Here is an 18,012-nt window from a genome sequence, read left to right as displayed (position 1 = left end):
AGCACTGGTATTTCATCTCCTGAAAGTAAGTTTTAGCCACCAATTCAACTTCTTTGTAATGATATCCATTTTCATGTGCACATGTTAAATAAAAACTTTAAAAAGAAAAATCCACACAAGAAAGCTATAAAACTGAAAAGAGGTATAATAACTGGCCATCATTTAAACGTAATTTCTGTTAAAACTTATCAACCATGGCAGATGGTTAAAGCCAAAACCTTAAAACATTTATTTAGTTCTAAAAAAAACTGATAAACTAATAAATTTTGAGTCTGAATTGCATGCCTCCCAGAGGTGGAATATATAGCACTACCAATATACACGAATAAAGTAGAAGTAAAAGGAACACACCACTTAGCTTTTGCAAGTAACACACATAAAAAAAAGTTTTGCATCACCTCGGTTCCGAGAGTTCCGGCACCTGTACAGAAACTCGGAACAGAGATCAACTTAAACATCATTTCCGCCCTTTTTATTGCTCATGAAAACCACACATTGCATGCTGTACCACCATACAGCAAGACCTTCAGGGGTGGTGGTCCAGATTGCTGTACACACCAGTACCTCTGATACCCAGTATCACATCCTCTTGCATTGATGCATGCCTGTATTCGTCGTGGCATACTGTTGTGACAGCGCCACGACATTTAACACTGCCGCCACGACAGTACGCACAAACGGCGATAGAGGCGCTCCGCAACTCGGCTGAGTGTGGGAGCGCCACCTAGCTACGAACGGCGCCAGCCGCATGTCACGACACGGCAGTCAGATAAGAGATACTGAGTTGTTATCATGTAACCAGCTATTGTTTCTAAGTGAGAGTGTTTGAATAGCCACACAACTATTGGTGATTAAAGGTTATAACACTTATTGGCGACGAGGTCGCATATTTCACTGCGTTGTGGATTTGTGTGTTCATGACGGGGCAGACATGGAACAGCTTATGCAAACGTTCACTGAACAACAAACACAGCTGACGGCTGCTATTCAGGCACAACAAACACAGCTGATGGCTCAACAAACACAGCTGATGGCTGCGATTCAGGCGTTGTCGACGTCGCTTACTCATTGTCTGTCTTCCTCTTCTCCGCCTCCATTCTCTCCTTATGACGAGGCCGCTGAAGGCTGGGAGGATTATGAGAAGCGTTTGCGGCAACACTTCTTGGCTTTCGGTGTTGTCAATGCTCCTATGTGTAAGTCATTATTTCTATCTTGGATTTCCCCACAGATCTATCAGCTGCTATCTCACTTAGCCCCTCTGCGGGAACCTGCCTCTCTATCCTTCCAAGAAATGTGTGACTTATTGTCTAACTATTACCGAAAAACCACCCACGTCATTGCCGCCCGCGTGGCGTTCTACCGGTGTCGTAAACAGCCCCATCAATCTTACTGGGCTTGGGCTGCGGAACTACACGGCCTGAGTTGGAAATGTCAGTTTGTCATGGACACTCATCATGAGTCTTATGCTGATTCAATGGTTAGGGATGCTATTCTACGGCTTGCTCCTGATAAAGAAGTTCGGCAACGTGCCCTACAACTGACAAACCCGACGTTGTCGGAAGTTCTAAGCATCGCTCAATCCTTTGAAGTGTCTCACGCTGCTGGCGCGCAAATAGATGCATGGTGTGATCTAGACGCTGTACAGTCAACTTTCGACATGGACAATTTGCCTGTTTCACAAGAGAACGAAGATGTGGCGGCGGTTCACTAGCGTAAACAACGTCGCGTTGAGCCGCAACACTCGCAGCGAAAACAGCAACCACAGAAGCAGGTTCGTTCTGCACTTCCTTCTTGTCCACATTGTTTCGTACAGCATGACAGGGCCGCGTGTCCAAAACATTGGGTCACGTGTAATTCATGCAGGAAAAAAGGCTACATTGCTTCTGTGTGACAGCCCCTAAAGTTCCTGTCGACGAGGACGAGGCATCAAACATGGATGTTAAGTGTGTGCTTTCTCAAACAAATAAGTTGTTTGTTACTGTTCGTGTTCTGGATAAACACATTCGCATGCACGTGGACACTGGCTCTGCAGTAATTCTCATTAATTCTCGCACGTATTTGGAGTTGGGCTCCCCTCCCTTGTCTCCAGTTACACGAAATCTGAGAACTTATAATAAACAGAAAATTCCTATCATTGGCAAGTTTGATGCTTCCACTGCCTACAAGTCTGTTGTTAGGCCCCTCACGTTTTATGTGGTGGATCATGCGGGCACTGAAAACCAGTTTGGTTATGATGCTTTCCAGTTGTTCGGGTTCTCCATTGATGATGATGTGCACCTCATATCTGAGGATATTCCGTATCAACAACTGGATGGATTGTGTTCTGAATTTTCGGCCATGTTCTCTGCAGGTCTGGGTCGTGCCAAAGATTTTGAAGCCCACATTACTCTTAAACCTACAGCTCGCCCTAAGTTTTACCAGGCACGCCCTATTCCGGTGGCGTTGCGTGCACCTGTCAAGGCTGAGATAAACAGGTTAACAGCTTCAGGAATTCTCCTTCCTGTTACTTCCAGCGAATGGGCATCGCCAATCGTGGTGGTTTCTAAACCAAACGGGAGTCTGAGATTGTGTGGTGATTTTAAAGCCACTGTCAACGCTCAGAGCCTCATTGACACTTATCCTCTTCCCCATCCTGAGGAGTTGTTTACCAAGCTCGCTGGGGGTCAGTTCTTTTCCAAACTTGACTTATCGGAGGCGTACCATCAGTTGCCACTGGATGATTCTTCCAAGGAATTTCTCGTCATCAACAGTTCTTGTGGGTTGTATCAGTACCAGCGGTTACCATTTGGCGTCGCTAGCGCGCTAGCCATTTTTCAGCGGTTTTTAGAACAGCTCACGACTTCCGTTCCCGGCTGCATAAAGTATCTAGATGACGTTGTCACGGGGGTCTCCACTGAGGAGCACCTTCGCAATTTGCGTTCACTGTTTCGGGTTTTGCATTCGGCTGGGTTGAGGTGCAATCTGGACAAGTCACAGTTCTTCCAAACCTCCACTGTGTATCTTGGTTTCCACTTGTCCCGTGAGGGTATATGTCCTCTACGTCAGCACGTTGCTGCCATTAACGCTCTACCCTGGCCGTCTACGGTCCAAGAACTTCAGGCGTTTCTAGGCAAGATTGCTTATTGTCACAAATTCATTCCATCCGCGGCGGTGGTTGCTCATCCTCTGCATCAGCTGTTACGCAAAAATGTCGCCTTCTGTTGGTCTGACGAATGTGAACAGGCTTTTGTCCGCCTAAAGGCTCATTTGCAGTCGGCACCTTGTCTTGCCACATTCCGTCCAGGTCAGCACTTGCTTCTGGCGACTGACACGTCACAGTATGGCCTAGGGGCTGATCTCACCCATCGGTATGAGGATGGGTCGGAAGGATCCATCGCCTATGCTTCCAAGACCCTCAACAATGTGCAACGGCATTACTCTCAAATCGAAAAGGAGGCGTTCGCTATCATTTATGCTCTAAAAAAGTTCAGCGTTTTTTTTGTATGGTTCTATGTTTCACCTCATCACTGACCACAAGCCGCTGGTTTCTCTGTTCAACCCATCGGTGTCGCTTCCGGATAAGGCAGCTCACCGCCTGCAACATTGGGCCTTATACTTGTGTCGTTTTCACTATGAGCTTCACTATCACCCCAAGGCCTAGCACACCAACGCTGACGCATTGTCGCGATTGCCGATGGGCCCCGACCCGGTTTTCGATCGTGATGAACTACTCCGTTTCCACATTGATGAGGAACAACGTCGTGCGGTTGAGGGTTTTCCACTTACAGGTTCACAGGTCGCGTCGGCTACTGCGCGGGACCTGGTCCTGCGTCAGGTGATTGGTTTTGTTCAACGGGGTTGGCCGGACAGGACCAAGGGCTGGGCATCGGATTCCCTTCGCAACTACCATGCCTTACGCCTTTGTCTGTCTGTTCGTGATGGTGTTGTTCTTCTGGCCACGGATGGTGCATCTCCACGGGTTGTGGTGCCAGCCTCTCTTCGCAAAGATGTTCTCAAACTGTTGCATGAAGGCCATTGGGGTATTTCTCGGACTAAGTCCCTGGCCCGCAGGCACGTTTATTGGCCCAGTATTTATTCGGACATCGCGCACATGGTTGCTTCGTGTGGTCAGTGTGCTGAACAACTGGCTGCACCTCATACAATACCCTCTCCGTGGCCTCATCCGGCACAGCCATGGGAACGGGTGCACACTAACTTTGCCGGCCCCTTTCTCGGTACTTATTGGCTACTGTTGATTGATGCCTTCTCTAAGTTTCCATTTGTTGTTCGATGTCCGTCACCCACCACTGCGGTGACGACGCTGGCTTTGTCCAAAATCTTTGCGCTAGAAGGTCTTCCATCCACGATCGTCAAGGACAATGGCCCTCAGTTCTCTTCGCAGGCCTTCCATGATTTTTGTTCTGGACAAGGGATTCATCATGTTACAGCACTGCCCTTCCATCCGCAGTCGAATGGGGAGGTCGAGTGCCTTGTCTGCACTTTCAAAAGCCAGATGAAAAAATTCCTTGGTGATTTTTCCACAGATGATGCTCTGCTACAATTTCTGAGTTCTTATCGCTTCACACCTCTGGGTGATCGCAGCCCTTCTGAACTCTTGCATGGCCCGCGCACTCTACTGCACCTGCTTCACCCTGTCAGGCCTTGTGCTGTGTCCCCTAGTGTGGGAAAATACTCGGTGGGCGCCGACGTGTGGGCACGAGGGTATGGATCTCGCCCTAAATGGATTCTAGGGGTGGTCAAGGCTCTTCGCGGCCGCCAGATTTGTGAAATAGGTATGGACGATGGCATGGTTGTTTGCCATTACGACCACATGCGCCCACGAGTGGTGGCCACGCCGGTGCCACCGCCCCTTCCTTCGCCTCCACCAGCCCGAGAAGCCAGTCTTGTCGCTGCTGCCGATCTACCATACATGTTGAGACAGTCGATGTCGCTGTCGCTTCCGAGTACGCCGGAACCAGCCCCAGTCGCAACGCCACCTTCTCCGGGACCCATCTCGCTGCAGCACACCCCCAGGTCCACGACACCTACAGATGCTGCCTCAGAGTCCAGGAGGCACGTTCCACGCACGAGCTTCCATCCTGGACATTTTCGACCATACTCTCGTGTCTCTCTGCGAGGTCTTCTCGGGGCCTCACAAGAGGCCATGGATGTCTCCGCACTGTCCATGTCTCCAAGGAAGTGAGTGTTCCCCCCCCCCCCCCCCCCCCAAAGGGGAGAAAAGTGTTGTGACAGTGCCGCCACGACAGTATGTGCAAACGGCGATAGAGGCGCTTCGCAACTCGGCTGAGCGCAGGAGCGCCACCTAGCTACGAACGGCGCCGGCCGTATGTCACGGCACGGCAGTCCCGGCCGCATGTCACGGCACGGCAGTCGGATAAGAGATACTGAGTTGTTATTATGTAACCAGCTATTGTTTCTAAGTGAGAGTGTTTGAATATCCACGCAACTATTGGTGATTAAAGATTATAACACATACTATCCACAAGTTCATCAAGGCACTGTTGGTCCAGATTGTCCCACTTCTCAACGGCAATTCGGCGTAGATCCCTTAGAGTGGTTGGTGGGTCACTCTGTCCACAAACAGCACTTTTCAATCTATCTCAGATATGTTTGATAGGGTTCATATCTGGAGAACATGCTGGTCGCTTTAAGCTAGCAGTATCATTATCCTGAAGTCATTCACAAGATGTGCACAACAGAGTAGCAAATTGTCGTCCATGAAGACGAATGCCTCGCCAATATGCTGACAATATGATTCGATTATCGGTCAGAGCATGGCATTCATGTATTGTATAGAGATTATGGCGCCTTCCATGACCATCAGCAGTGTACGTCGGCCCCACATAATGCCACCCCAAAACATCAGGGAACCTCCAACTTGCTGCACTCGCTGGACAGTGGGTCTAAGGCGTTCAGCCTAACCGGGTTGTCTCCAATAATTGTCTGGTTGAAGGCATATGTGACATTCATCGGTGAAGAGAACGTGATGCCAATCCTGAGCGATCCATTCGGCATGTTGTTGGGCCCAACTGTACCACTCTGCATGGTGCCATGGTTGCAAGATGGACCTTGCCATAGATGTTGGGTGTGAAGTCGCACATCATGCATCCTATTGTACACAGTTTGAGTCATAACACGACATCCAGTGGCTGCACGAAAAGCATTATCCAACATGGTGGCACTGCTGTCAGGGTTCCTCTGAGCCATGATGTAGTGCCTCAAGAATTTTGACACCAGTTCTAGAGACCCTCGGCTCTCCACTGTCTTGAACACCCAATATTTTACGTACAAGAGTGAGAGATGGGAGCGTGTCAACCTCGCGCTGGTTTTCTGTTTGCGCAGGGTGGATGTGTATCAAGAGAATGCTACAATGTGGACAGTTGATCGATGCGGGCAAGTGGTTGCCGCATTCGCCACATAAGCTACACGCCCAGCACAAGGAGCAAGCGCGCCTTACTCTGTGATGGTGCTACGTCAGTCATTATTGTGAACAGGTGAATTGTGTTAGAAGAAAAGAAAAGACACTTACTTACTTACTCTCTTGAGAGAGTGATGGCGAGCTTGTAAGAACTTTGAGAGATGTCTGGAACTGAATTTATTGTAAAAGTACTTAATAGTTTTGATGGTACGCGAGTCATTGGGCATATGAAACACTGTTTATTTATGTGAAAACTATTATGTGGTGTTCTGTCTGTGGAAGTGAAAATATAGTGGGATTGATTTAAAAGTATCTTGAGTGTACGCAATCATTTTGAGAGTAGAGAAAATTCCTCCAAACAACATTATACTGTTGGAGAAGAACTTGGGGAGATAGACGCAGCCGGCTATCCTGAAAAGATCGGCAAAGCACCTCCAAGTAAGTCCATCGATGAATGGGACATGTGAGTCTTGCACACCAGGACCACACAGCTTCCTATTATCACTGGAAACTGCCAGAACATGGCGACTGACGTGATCAGGACTCGAAAAGGAGGAATTTTTTTAATAAATTGAAATAATGAGATATTGGGGTTGCCATAGCAACCAATAGTAACAAATCTGAAAAACTGTTCCAGAGAATTGGGTGCGGCCTGAACGGAAAAAGGGGTGAATGATGTAATAAATACTACACAAAAGAAGATGAAGAAAATACTTCGAATAAGAAGATTTGGGTGTGGGGAGGAAGCAATTCTCACACACGCGGTACCAGCCACCGACGTTGGTGCAGTAACCAGGTGACATGGACACAGTAACCAGCCACTGATGCCGACACAGTAACCCGCCACTGTTGCTGACTGCAACAGCTGCCATTCACCGTTGCTAACTTTGCGTCCGCTCGCCGATGCCACAACCAACGCTCAACACTACTGGCGCCTGTGCTACTCACCAGTGCCTGCTCGGCGATGCAGCATAAAACTCAACGTTGGGTGAGTGAATAACAATAATTAGTACTGTCGCTAGTACATTTAGAGGGGAAGTTGTTTTAGATGATCACTAGGTAGAAAATCAATAGGGATATGGACAGCCTTCAAAAAACAGGGGAAACTTCAGAACCAGCCAAGGCTATGGCAGTGAGTAAAGAGGCACCAGACTGGTCTGAGGTATTGAATTTACTTAAAGCCCAGAAGCAGATTCAGCGGCTTTATCAAAAGAACTAAATGCTAAGTTAGATGCTCAAAGAGCAGATTTAAATACTCAAAATGCTTCTTTAAGACAAGAACTAAGTGAACGAAGTCTTAAGTTAGATTCAGTGAATACACAATTGAACACCAAGTTAGATGCTCAGAGTGAAATTTTAAGTAACCAAAGCAAAACCTTGAACAATCAAGCAGCTAATACAGTTTTGTTAAAGACTGAGTTTGACTCTTTGAATAATAAGGTTGAAAATCTGAAATTAGATTTAAAGAGTGAACTGATCAGTTCCTCTGAATACTCACATTGAACAACTATTTACTGAGTTCAGCCAAGGACAGGATGAGCAATTTCCAGATTTAACTAAAAAATTAGAATTTGACATTGAAGATAAATGTAATAATGTAGAAATGGGACATGTCAAAAAATTTGGATCATTTCAGAATGTATGCAATGTTGCATTGGATGTGGTAAAGCAAAGGTTGCATGCCTTAAAAAGACAGTGTAGAAAGACAGGATATGATGATCCCTATTGTCCAATTGCAAATTGCAGGCATCAACACTCGAGTTGATGATGCAGAGAGAAATTTTAAGGAAAAACTGACAACCTCAGACACCCTAAATATAAGTGGTCTGGAGGAACAGGTAGAGGAAATGACAGACACAGAACTTGCTGCAAGGGTAACCTCTGACAACTTGCCTACAACTCTCTCTTATGAACTCACTGACACTAAGAAAAATGTTGATGAGTTATGGAAAGAATTCAAGCTTATGCAGGATAGAGTAAGTAACAGGGTGACTTCTCCTAATGTTGTATTAACTAGTGAAGTCATGACAGATTTACAGTGGGGAACTGTAAACAATGAAACTTTTTCATCTTGGGCTGTTTTCAGAGAAGGTTTAAGGAGAAATATTGTGTGCAACAGTAGTTTCTTGAGGTAGGAAAACTGAAACGGTTCCTTTCCGACGATGGACCACAGTTTACTAGTAACAAGTTTAAGAAATTTCTAGCATGGGAAAATATTCATCGAATATTAATCTCCAACTATAATCCACCTTCTAACCCACATGAAAGGGTTATGAAAGCAATTGGGAAGTTATACCACACATACTGCCATGAAAAACATACATCATGGGCAATGAAAATGATAGATTTTGAGCTTATTTTAAATGAGTTACCACATTTATCAATAGGCTTAACACCTTTGGAGGTAACAGGTAAACCCTTTGTTGGAGAGTCCATTATTAAATGTTTTGTATGGCCCGAGCAACATGAAGATGACTTCCAACTTAAACAGGAGTTAGTCTGTAAGAACATACTTGACAGAGCACAACAACGAGTGGGCAAATATAATGAGAAGGCTATCGAACCCCAATGTAACATTGATGATTTAGTTCTTGTGAGGCAGCATCTTCAGAGCTCGGCCTTAAAGAAAGAAAGACATAAATTTTTTCGGAAGTATGATGGACCTTTCCGAGTACAAACAATAATTCATCCTAAGACACTTTTTAATAGAGTCTATACATGGATCGGAAAAGGAAAAGTACAACATAAAAGACCTAAAGTTGTATACACTCGAAGGACGTTATTGCTCTGTGTTAGCGGGCGGAGTGACGACCGTCGGATCACGATTTGTGTTTGGTATTACTTCCATATTCGTTTTCCTACCCCAAATTCTCTTCAAATCTTAAACTATCTACATCTACATCTACATGGATACTCTGCAACTCACACCTAAGTGCCTGGCAGAGGGTTCATCGAACCACCTTCACAATTCTCTATTATTCCAATCTCTGTATTCTATTCTCAAATTCTTACACTGCCGTATAGTTTAGTTACTCCTGCATACTCATCTTGACGTGTCGGACAAGCAAGATTTGCTGCAAATCAGTCAATATACAAAGTCTTGCTTGTTTTACGGACACTGTGATTCCCCGTTATATAATCGCCTTAATGGATTTTGTTGTTATATTGAGTCAGGACTGAATCATATGGTAATGTCTCATAATATGTAAACCGCACACTCTGCTCTAGTGTAATGTTAAATAAAAGGTTATTCGGTGTATCTAAGCCAATAGCATGCTTCGCTCTAGTCAGCGGAATTCTTAAGCTTTTCCTGCAGTGGACTGCCGGTTAGGTATATCAGCATTTACATCCGGAACACTTAATACCCGATCTAGATGTAAGTTCGCAGCACGCTCGCACAAGTCATCAAGGATCTCGAATCTGATAATAATGAGGTTTTAATTTTGTCTATGGGTGATACTAAGAAATATTAGTTTAACAAGAGATAAAGAGATTTAGAGGAAACAACATAGTACATAATATATATGCCATCCACGTATATTTAGGTTTTATTTTTGGCCTAAATTAGTCTTTGTACGTAATCTCTTCACCAGTTTTCCATGCAAACCTGTGTGTACAGGTATTGATGAATGGTAACGGATAAGAAATTAACAAAAAACAGTGGCGAATGGGACCCGCTAAGTATTTGAAAGTAGATGTGGTTAGATGGTAGGGAGTTGTGCCCAATAGGGCATTTTATGACGTCCTCCTCAGTTACTCCAGGATCGCCCTTGCAGGTCTTCATGACTTGTCCTGTGGTCTCGATTGTAATGTTGACAGCAACCAACGCGGTCTTCGCGTATAGTGAGGTCATATTTTTGCCTAGCCAACCAGCGTATATTTAAGTATTATACTGGCCTAAGCTTTTCTTGGAGAGTAATCTCTTCTCCAGCTTGTTTATGAAAACCTGGGTGAAGAAACTGAGAAGGTTGTTATATAGATGAAGGATACAATATAGTATGAATAATTATATATTTGTGATAATATGATACATAGTTTTGCACCTAATACAGAATATACTATACCTTTTGTAGGATGTAATGCAGAGGTGATGGTTTGGGTTAGTTTTGAAAGGGGTGGGTAGTGCAAGTACAAACATTGCTAACACTACACACACACACACACCACACCTTTCAGACAACTCTCACAAACAAGTGTGACTGGTTCCTAACCATTTGCCGTTCCATAAGGTTTGCTATGATTTTTCTTCAGGGGCTTCAGAGGTGAAGGTGAGAATGTAAAGTCTGCAGGAGACGTTTAACATCATACCTCCCTCGGCTTCTCACTTAAGTACTGGTGAAGTATGGATCCTGGGGAAGGGAAGGGGGGGGGGGGGGGGGGGGGGGGAGAGTTTCCTGTCTTTGGGGCTATCTTCTTTCACTTCTTCGATTTTAACAACTGTTTCTATTTTTTCCTTTCTTACTTTCCTATTGAGTACTGGTGTATCTCTCCCTCTTTCCATGTGTATACACTTCTATTGCTGAAGTCCTTCTCAATTTCCATGGTTTCCTATAACATTCAACTTATTTTACATAAATAGGCCGACGAATCAGGCTACACAACAACCCGTAAGCATACAAAAAAAGAAACACAAAGATACAAACAGGAAAAGTATAAACTGAGATACTGTGAGAACCGTCAAGTGTTGTAGGGGAAAGTATGTGCACAAAAGGAAGTATGCGCACATTGTTAGTTACTGTGATAGTTCCACATCGCATATAGGCATGTACAGGGATATGCTTGTATAAGTAAGAACTATGAGGATTAATGTTTATTATGATGCTATTACATTGGTATGTGTACATTAGAGAAGGAGGTACACGTTGTGGTTTATAATGAACATGCTACATCATATGTATTAATATAAAGTACAATAGAATATACATCACGTACAACTAAGAAGGAAGGGTGAGTAATTACATACAGCAAGACAGAGGAGAATGGATTGTGGTAATCATTCAAGGAATGTCAGTCTAATAACTATTCTGACGAATTGAAGGATAGTGGGACAAGTATAGCATAAGTAAGAGTATTATAGAGGGAAATATTCCAAGTGGGAAAAATATATCTAAAAACAAAGATGAGGTGATTACCAAACGAAAGCACTGGTAGGTTGATAGACACACAAACAAACACAAACATACACAAAAAATTCAAGCTTTCACAACCAACGGTTGCTTCATCAGGAAAGAGGGAAGGAGAGGGAAAGATGAAAGGATGTGGGTTTTAAGGGAGAGGGTAAGGAGTCATTCCAATCCCGGGAGCGAAAAGACTTACCTTAGGGGGAAAAAAGGACAGGTATACACTCGCACACACACACATATCCATCCGCACATACACAGACACAGACAGACATTCGTAAAGGCAAAGAGTTTGGGCAGAGATGTCAGTCAAGGCGGAAGTACAGAGGCAAAGATGTAGTTGAAAGACAGGTGAGGTATGAGTGGTGGCAACTTGAAATTAGCAGAGGTTGAGGTCTGGCGGATAATGAGAAGAGAGAATATACTGAAGGGCAAGTTCCCATGTCCGGAGTTCTGACAGGTTGGTGTTAGTGTGAAGTATCCAGATGACCCGGACGGTGTAACACTGTGCCAAGATGTGCTGGCCGTGCACCAAGGCATGTTTAGCTACAGGGTGATCCTCATTACCAACAAACACTGTCTGCCTGTGTCCATACATGCGAATGGACAGTTTGTTGCTGGTCATTCCCACATAGAAAGCTTCACAGTGTCGGCAGGTCAGTTGGTAAATCACGTGGGTGCTTTCACACGTGGCTCTGCCTTTGATCGTGTACACCTTCTGGGTTACAGGACTGGAGTAGGTGGTGGTGGGATGGTGCATGGGATAGGTTTTACACCGGGGGCGGTTACAAGTTTAGGAGCCAGAGGGTGGGGAAGGTTGTTTGGGGATTTCATAGGGATGAACCAAGAGGTTACGAAGGTTAGGTGGACAGCGGAAATACACTCTTGAGGGAGTGGGGAGGATTTCATGAAGGATGGATCTCATTTCAGGGCAGGATTTGAGGAAGTCGTATCCCTGCTGGAGAGCCACATTCAGAGTCTGATCCAGTCCTGGAAAGTGTCCTGTCACAAGTGGGGCACTTTTGGGGTTCTTCTGTGGGAGGTTCTGAAGCAAATAACCAGAGTCACTTCCTCATCTCCTCAAACCCAGAACCTCCTACAGAAGAACCCCAAAAGTGCCCCACTTGTGACAGGATACTTTCCAGGGCTGGATCACACTCTGAATGTGGCTCTCCAGCAGGGATACAGTTGTGGTTGGCAGGAGAGCCAACACAGGGTTACTAAAGGAGGCCAAAATGCACGCGTTTTAGCTCACGCAGGCTGGCGTGAGGTCTGAACATGACAAGGGAATTATGATTGAGAAAAACGGACGTAGCTGGTGGAATACTTAACATTAATCCATTAATGACGAACGTCGTTCTTGACATTACATGATTCACAGTATCAAACGTAACTGATATAGCGCCTTGCTATGTCATAGCAAATAACGTGCCTGAGGGCTATGCTAACTATCGTCTCGGCAAATGAGAGCGTATTTTGTCAGTGAACCATCGCTAGCAAAGTCGGCTGTACAACTGGTGCGAGTGCTAGGAAGTCTCTCTAGACCTGCCGTGTGGCGGCGCTCGGTCTGCAATCACTGAGAGTGGCGACACGGGGGACCGACGTATACTAACGGAGCACGGCCGATTTAAAGGCGGTCTGGCAGTGACACCACATTCCTCCCCCGCAAATCGGCGTACGGTTGTGGCATAAGGCTTCCGCCCGCCGTGGGGAGGACCGCATGTTGATGTATGCAACGAGGTGAGGAGTCTAACAACAGGCGAGGCTGTGCCACCCGCACCCTGCCATTCAGACCGCGGAGAGCTAGGAAACGCCTGAAAACCTGCTCCAGGGTTCACGCTAACATGCGGTGTATGCGCCCGTAAAGAGACAGGAGGGGCCGAAGGGTCGATCTCCATTGGGCCGGGGCACGTGACGGGCGAAGACGAAATATGGTCAGGAGCGGGCAAGAGGTCCATGTCGGAGGACAACTGGCCACGGAAAGTGTGACCCAGGGAGGCGCCCGGCGGTTGCAGTGACGCGTCCACTGCAGGCGTTACCAGTGGCAGAACAGGCTGCAGCGGCGGCGGTGGTGGCGGCGTGTCGCCATGGGGCAAAATGGAAGGCAGCGTCGGTAACACCTGGGGCTGAGGCGAGCTAGTAGATGGGTCCCTGGGGCACTGACTGGACGGCACCATCGCTGAAAACAGACGGCAAGCAGCAGATTCCGTACGAGAACAGAGGCACAGCTGATTGAGATGCCGACGCACCTCACCAGAGGCCCCCAAAACCAGATACATAGCGCGTCCGAGGCCACGAAGAATGCACCCTTCACGCCAACGCCATGAACCTCGGTAGTGGCGATAGTAGACAACGTCGCCTGGAGCAAAAGCAGGTGTCTGCCGCTGCACAGGAACCTGATGCGGCGGATGTAGCAAAGACATCAAGGTTTGATGATGACGACTGTGGAGCAACTCAGCTTGCGAGCGACCATCTCAGGGCGGAGAGCGATACGAGGACAAAAAGAGCAATAACGCATCCTCCCGAGAATGCGACTCTTTCAACTTCAACATCTGTGACTTGAAAGTCCTGACCAATCGTTCAGCGGCACCGTTTGACTGTAGCGAAAACGGCGCGGACGTCAGATGTTGAATACCATTGGCCTTGCAGAATGACTGAAATTCTGCGGACATGAATTGTGGGCCATTGTCGAAAACAATAGTCTGTGGAAGACCTTCAATGCAAAAGATAGCAGATAACGCTTGGATGGTGGCAGATGACGTCGTGGAAGACATCTGGACAACAAAAGGAAAATTACTGAATGAATCTACCACAACCAACCATCGAGCATTCCAGAACGGACCAGCAAAATCGATGTGTAAGCGTTGCCAAGGGGAAGTGGCTTTTGGCCACACAAAGAATTTCTGCAGTGGTGCTGATTGTTGTTCGGCACACACCATGCAAGAAGAGCACATATTCGTAATAGCGGCATGGACTCCGAACCAAGTACAGTGCTGACGAGCAAGTTGTTTCGTTCTCACTATACCCCAATGACCTTGGTGGAGAAGCTGTAAGACAGAGGACTGTAACGAACATGGTACCACGACCCTGGACTGATCATTATCAGAACGCAACAGCAAAACACCATGTCGTACAAGAAGTCTCTCCTTGCGAGCAAAAAATCGCCGAACCAATGGGTCCCCGATCCATAACTTCGACAAGGGCCAGTGCGTAGCAACAAAACGCAGAACGAGAGCAAGGACAGGGTCGGCAGCTGTGGCTATAGCTAGACGACGAAAATCAATCGGAAACGATTCGACCACATCATTGGTTTCCGCATCAATGAACATGTAAGCAAGTTCGGAGGAATCAAATGCCCTATCCTCAGCAACAAGCAAGCGGGACAACGCTTCGGCATTTCCGTGTTTAGTGGTGGACCGAAACAAGATATCGTAGCGGTACTGCGAGAGGAAAATAGACCAGCAAATGAATTTCTGCACTGTACGTAGAGGTACAGGCTTGGTCGGATGAAAAAGCGATGTCAAAGGTTTGTGGTCTTTGATGATGGTAAAGTAACGACCATACAAGAAATCATGACACTTTGTAACACCAATTATGAGAGCCAATGCTTCTTTCTCAATCTGTGAATAATTTATTTGAGCAGACGAGAGCAATTTGGATGCAAAGGCAATAGGGCGATCATGCGATCCATCTTTGTGCGCAAGCACAGCACCAATCCCGAAATCCAATGCATCCACCATCAACAAGAGGGGCTTCTGGGGATCGAATGGCGTAAGGCAAGCATTGGAAAGCAACGCCAATTTCAACTGGCGAAAGGTGCGTTCGCATTACGTCGTCCAGACGAACGGAACACCCTTACGGCGTAAGTGATGAAGCGGTGCTGAAATGGAAGAGGCGTGTGGTATATAGTGGTGATAATAATTACTTTTTCCCAGCACACTCTGTAGCTGCTCCAAATTCCGCGGCAACGGCAAGTCTTGTATGGCACGAAGGTGCGTAGGACTGGGATGTATGCCTTGGGCATTGAGTACATGTCCCAAGTATGGTAATTCCGGAGCAAAAAACACACATTTGTCCTTCCGCAAGCGAAGACCATTTTGTCGCAAGACCTGAAATAATGTTCTGTGATTGGCCAAATGTTCTCCTTCCGTCTTTCCGGAGATCACAATATCGTCCAGATAATTAGCTGCAGTAGGGACCGACGCACAAACAGTTCATAGATATCACTGAAACAATGCAGGGGCGGATGCACACCTGAATGGCAGTCGTTTGAATTGATACAACGCAAGATGCATATTAATCACCAAAACATGCTGGGATTCTTTGTCCACCGGTATTTGCAAGTACGCATCTGCGAGGTCCAACTTCGAAAAATATTTGCCCAGGCACAGTTTGTCAAAAAGATCTTCCGGACGGGGTAAAGGAAATGTTGCAATCACTAGTTGGGGATTCACTATTGCCTTGAAGTCCACACAAAGTCTCAACTTTCCGGAAGGTTTTGGCAAAATTACTAAGGGTGATGCCCAGAGAGAAGCCTGCACACATTCAATTACACCTTGTGATTCCAAATCGTGTAATGTTTTTGCGACCTCATCACGAAATGCGTGGGGAACATTGCGCGCTCTGAAAAATTTCGGTTGCACGTTTACTTTCAGTTCCAAATGTGCTTTATAGTTCTTAGCGCAACCGAGGTCCAGTGCAAAAATCTCTGCAAATTCTTCACATAGACGAGAAACACTGCCTGAAGGCAGAGTCTGGTTCACTGAGAGGACCTGATTTACTATAGACAAGTTAAACAACTGAAATAAATCTAAACCAAACAAGTTAATGCAGAAGAAGAACGAAGGACGTAAAATGAAACAAGTTTTGTTTGTCCTTTGTATGTTGCAAGAAGGCTGCACTGTCCTAACATAGGGATATCTTGACCTGAATAACTAGTTAATTTAATATTTGTGGCACGCAACGGAGGTGTGCCCAGCTGTTTGTACGTGTCCTGATTGATTAGTGAAACTGCAGCTCCGCTATCGAGCTGGAATGGTATAACTTTGCCGTTAATGTCCAAGTCTACAAAAAGTTTATTGTCCTGCTGACGACAAGAGCGACTGTCTCGTGCAACATGAACTGACACTGGTACATAATCACTTGCGACTTGACGGGAGTTCCGACGATGTAGACGCACACTATTTTTGGGACGAACACAGTCACTGTTAGAGAGAGTGGCACTGGGCGGAGTGGAATGAACTACATGAATTTCCATGGGCGAAGTTTCGCGAACCTGAGTGTCCTTGGTTCGAATCCAATTCCAGCGCGAAGCAAAGGGCCTGGAACGGTTTTGAGGTTCCGATCTGAGCTTTTTCTGGAAAACACTCTGAACATGACTTTTTTTATTACAATAAAAGTAAGTAGCCTGGCGTGACGGGCAATTCTCATGCGAATGTTTGGTAGCACACTGGGGGCATGATTTGATCACTGCATTTGCGTGCCAGCACGGCACACGTGGCTGAGAGCCTGGCGGCAGAGGCGCAGCCGGGCGCGAGGGCTGTTTACTGCTCCATGCAGCTTGCCCAGTGGGCCGGTTAACCTGACACACTAGTGGCGAAGTTTCAAATGATTCCTGAGCAAATTCAAGTGTGTCCTGCCGATCCAATATGTCCATCACTTGTTCAAGGGAGGGATTTACTAGTTTCAAAATCTGTTCCCTTATACGAACATCAGAAACGTTCTGTGCAATTGCTTCACGTACCATAGTATCTGAATAAGGGAATCCACATTGACACTCAAAAGCACAATCCCTAGTAATGCCTTGCAAGGTTGCAACCCACTCCCGATTAGTCTGACCTGCCATACGTTTTGTACGAAAGAAGGTGTACTGTTTGGCAACAACGTTGAGTAATTCTTTGAAATATGCATCTAATGCAGACAAAATTTCTTCGTAGGACAGAGTTGCTACGTCGCATCGGGGAAATAATTTGACTATCACACGGTACGTGTTCACGCCGACCGAGGATAACAAAAAAGGCTGCCGCTCGTTACCTTGAAGGTCAATTTAGATAAGAACACTTTTACTCTCGTCGCCAATGTTGTGGTTGGCAGGAGAACCAATACAGGGTTACTAAAGGAGGCCGAAAGCACGCGTATTAGTTCAAGCAGGTTGACGTGAGGTCTGGAACATGACAAGGGAATTAGAATTGAGAAAAACGGACGTAGCTGGTGGAATACTTAACTTTAATCCATTAATGACGAACGTCGCTCTTGACATTATATGATGCACAGTGTCAAATGTAACTGATATGGCGCCTTGTAAGGGCATAGCAAATAACGTACCTGAAGGCTATGCTAACTATCGCCTCGTCAAATGAGAGCGTATTTTGTCAGTGAACCATCGCTAGCACAGCCAGCTGAACTGGTGCGAGTGCTAGGAAGTCTCTCTAGACCTGCCGTGTGGCAGCGCTTGGTCTGCAGTCACTGAGAGTG

The 18,012-nt window shown here is 46.2% G+C and overlaps 1 protein-coding gene across 1 annotated transcript in view; it reads right to left on the bottom strand.

The window, feature by feature from the left end:
* Positions 1-18,012, bottom strand: part of LOC126278621 (cohesin subunit SA-2-like) — a 379,668-nt gene that overhangs the window by 251,330 nt on the left and 110,326 nt on the right. The gene's annotated exons all lie outside the window — the stretch shown is intronic.

Source organism: Schistocerca gregaria, chromosome 6 (genome assembly GCF_023897955.1).
Source record: "Schistocerca gregaria isolate iqSchGreg1 chromosome 6, iqSchGreg1.2, whole genome shotgun sequence".
NCBI classification, from domain to species: domain Eukaryota; kingdom Metazoa; phylum Arthropoda; class Insecta; order Orthoptera; family Acrididae; genus Schistocerca; species Schistocerca gregaria.
This window is presented reverse-complemented; position numbering and strand designations above follow the sequence as displayed.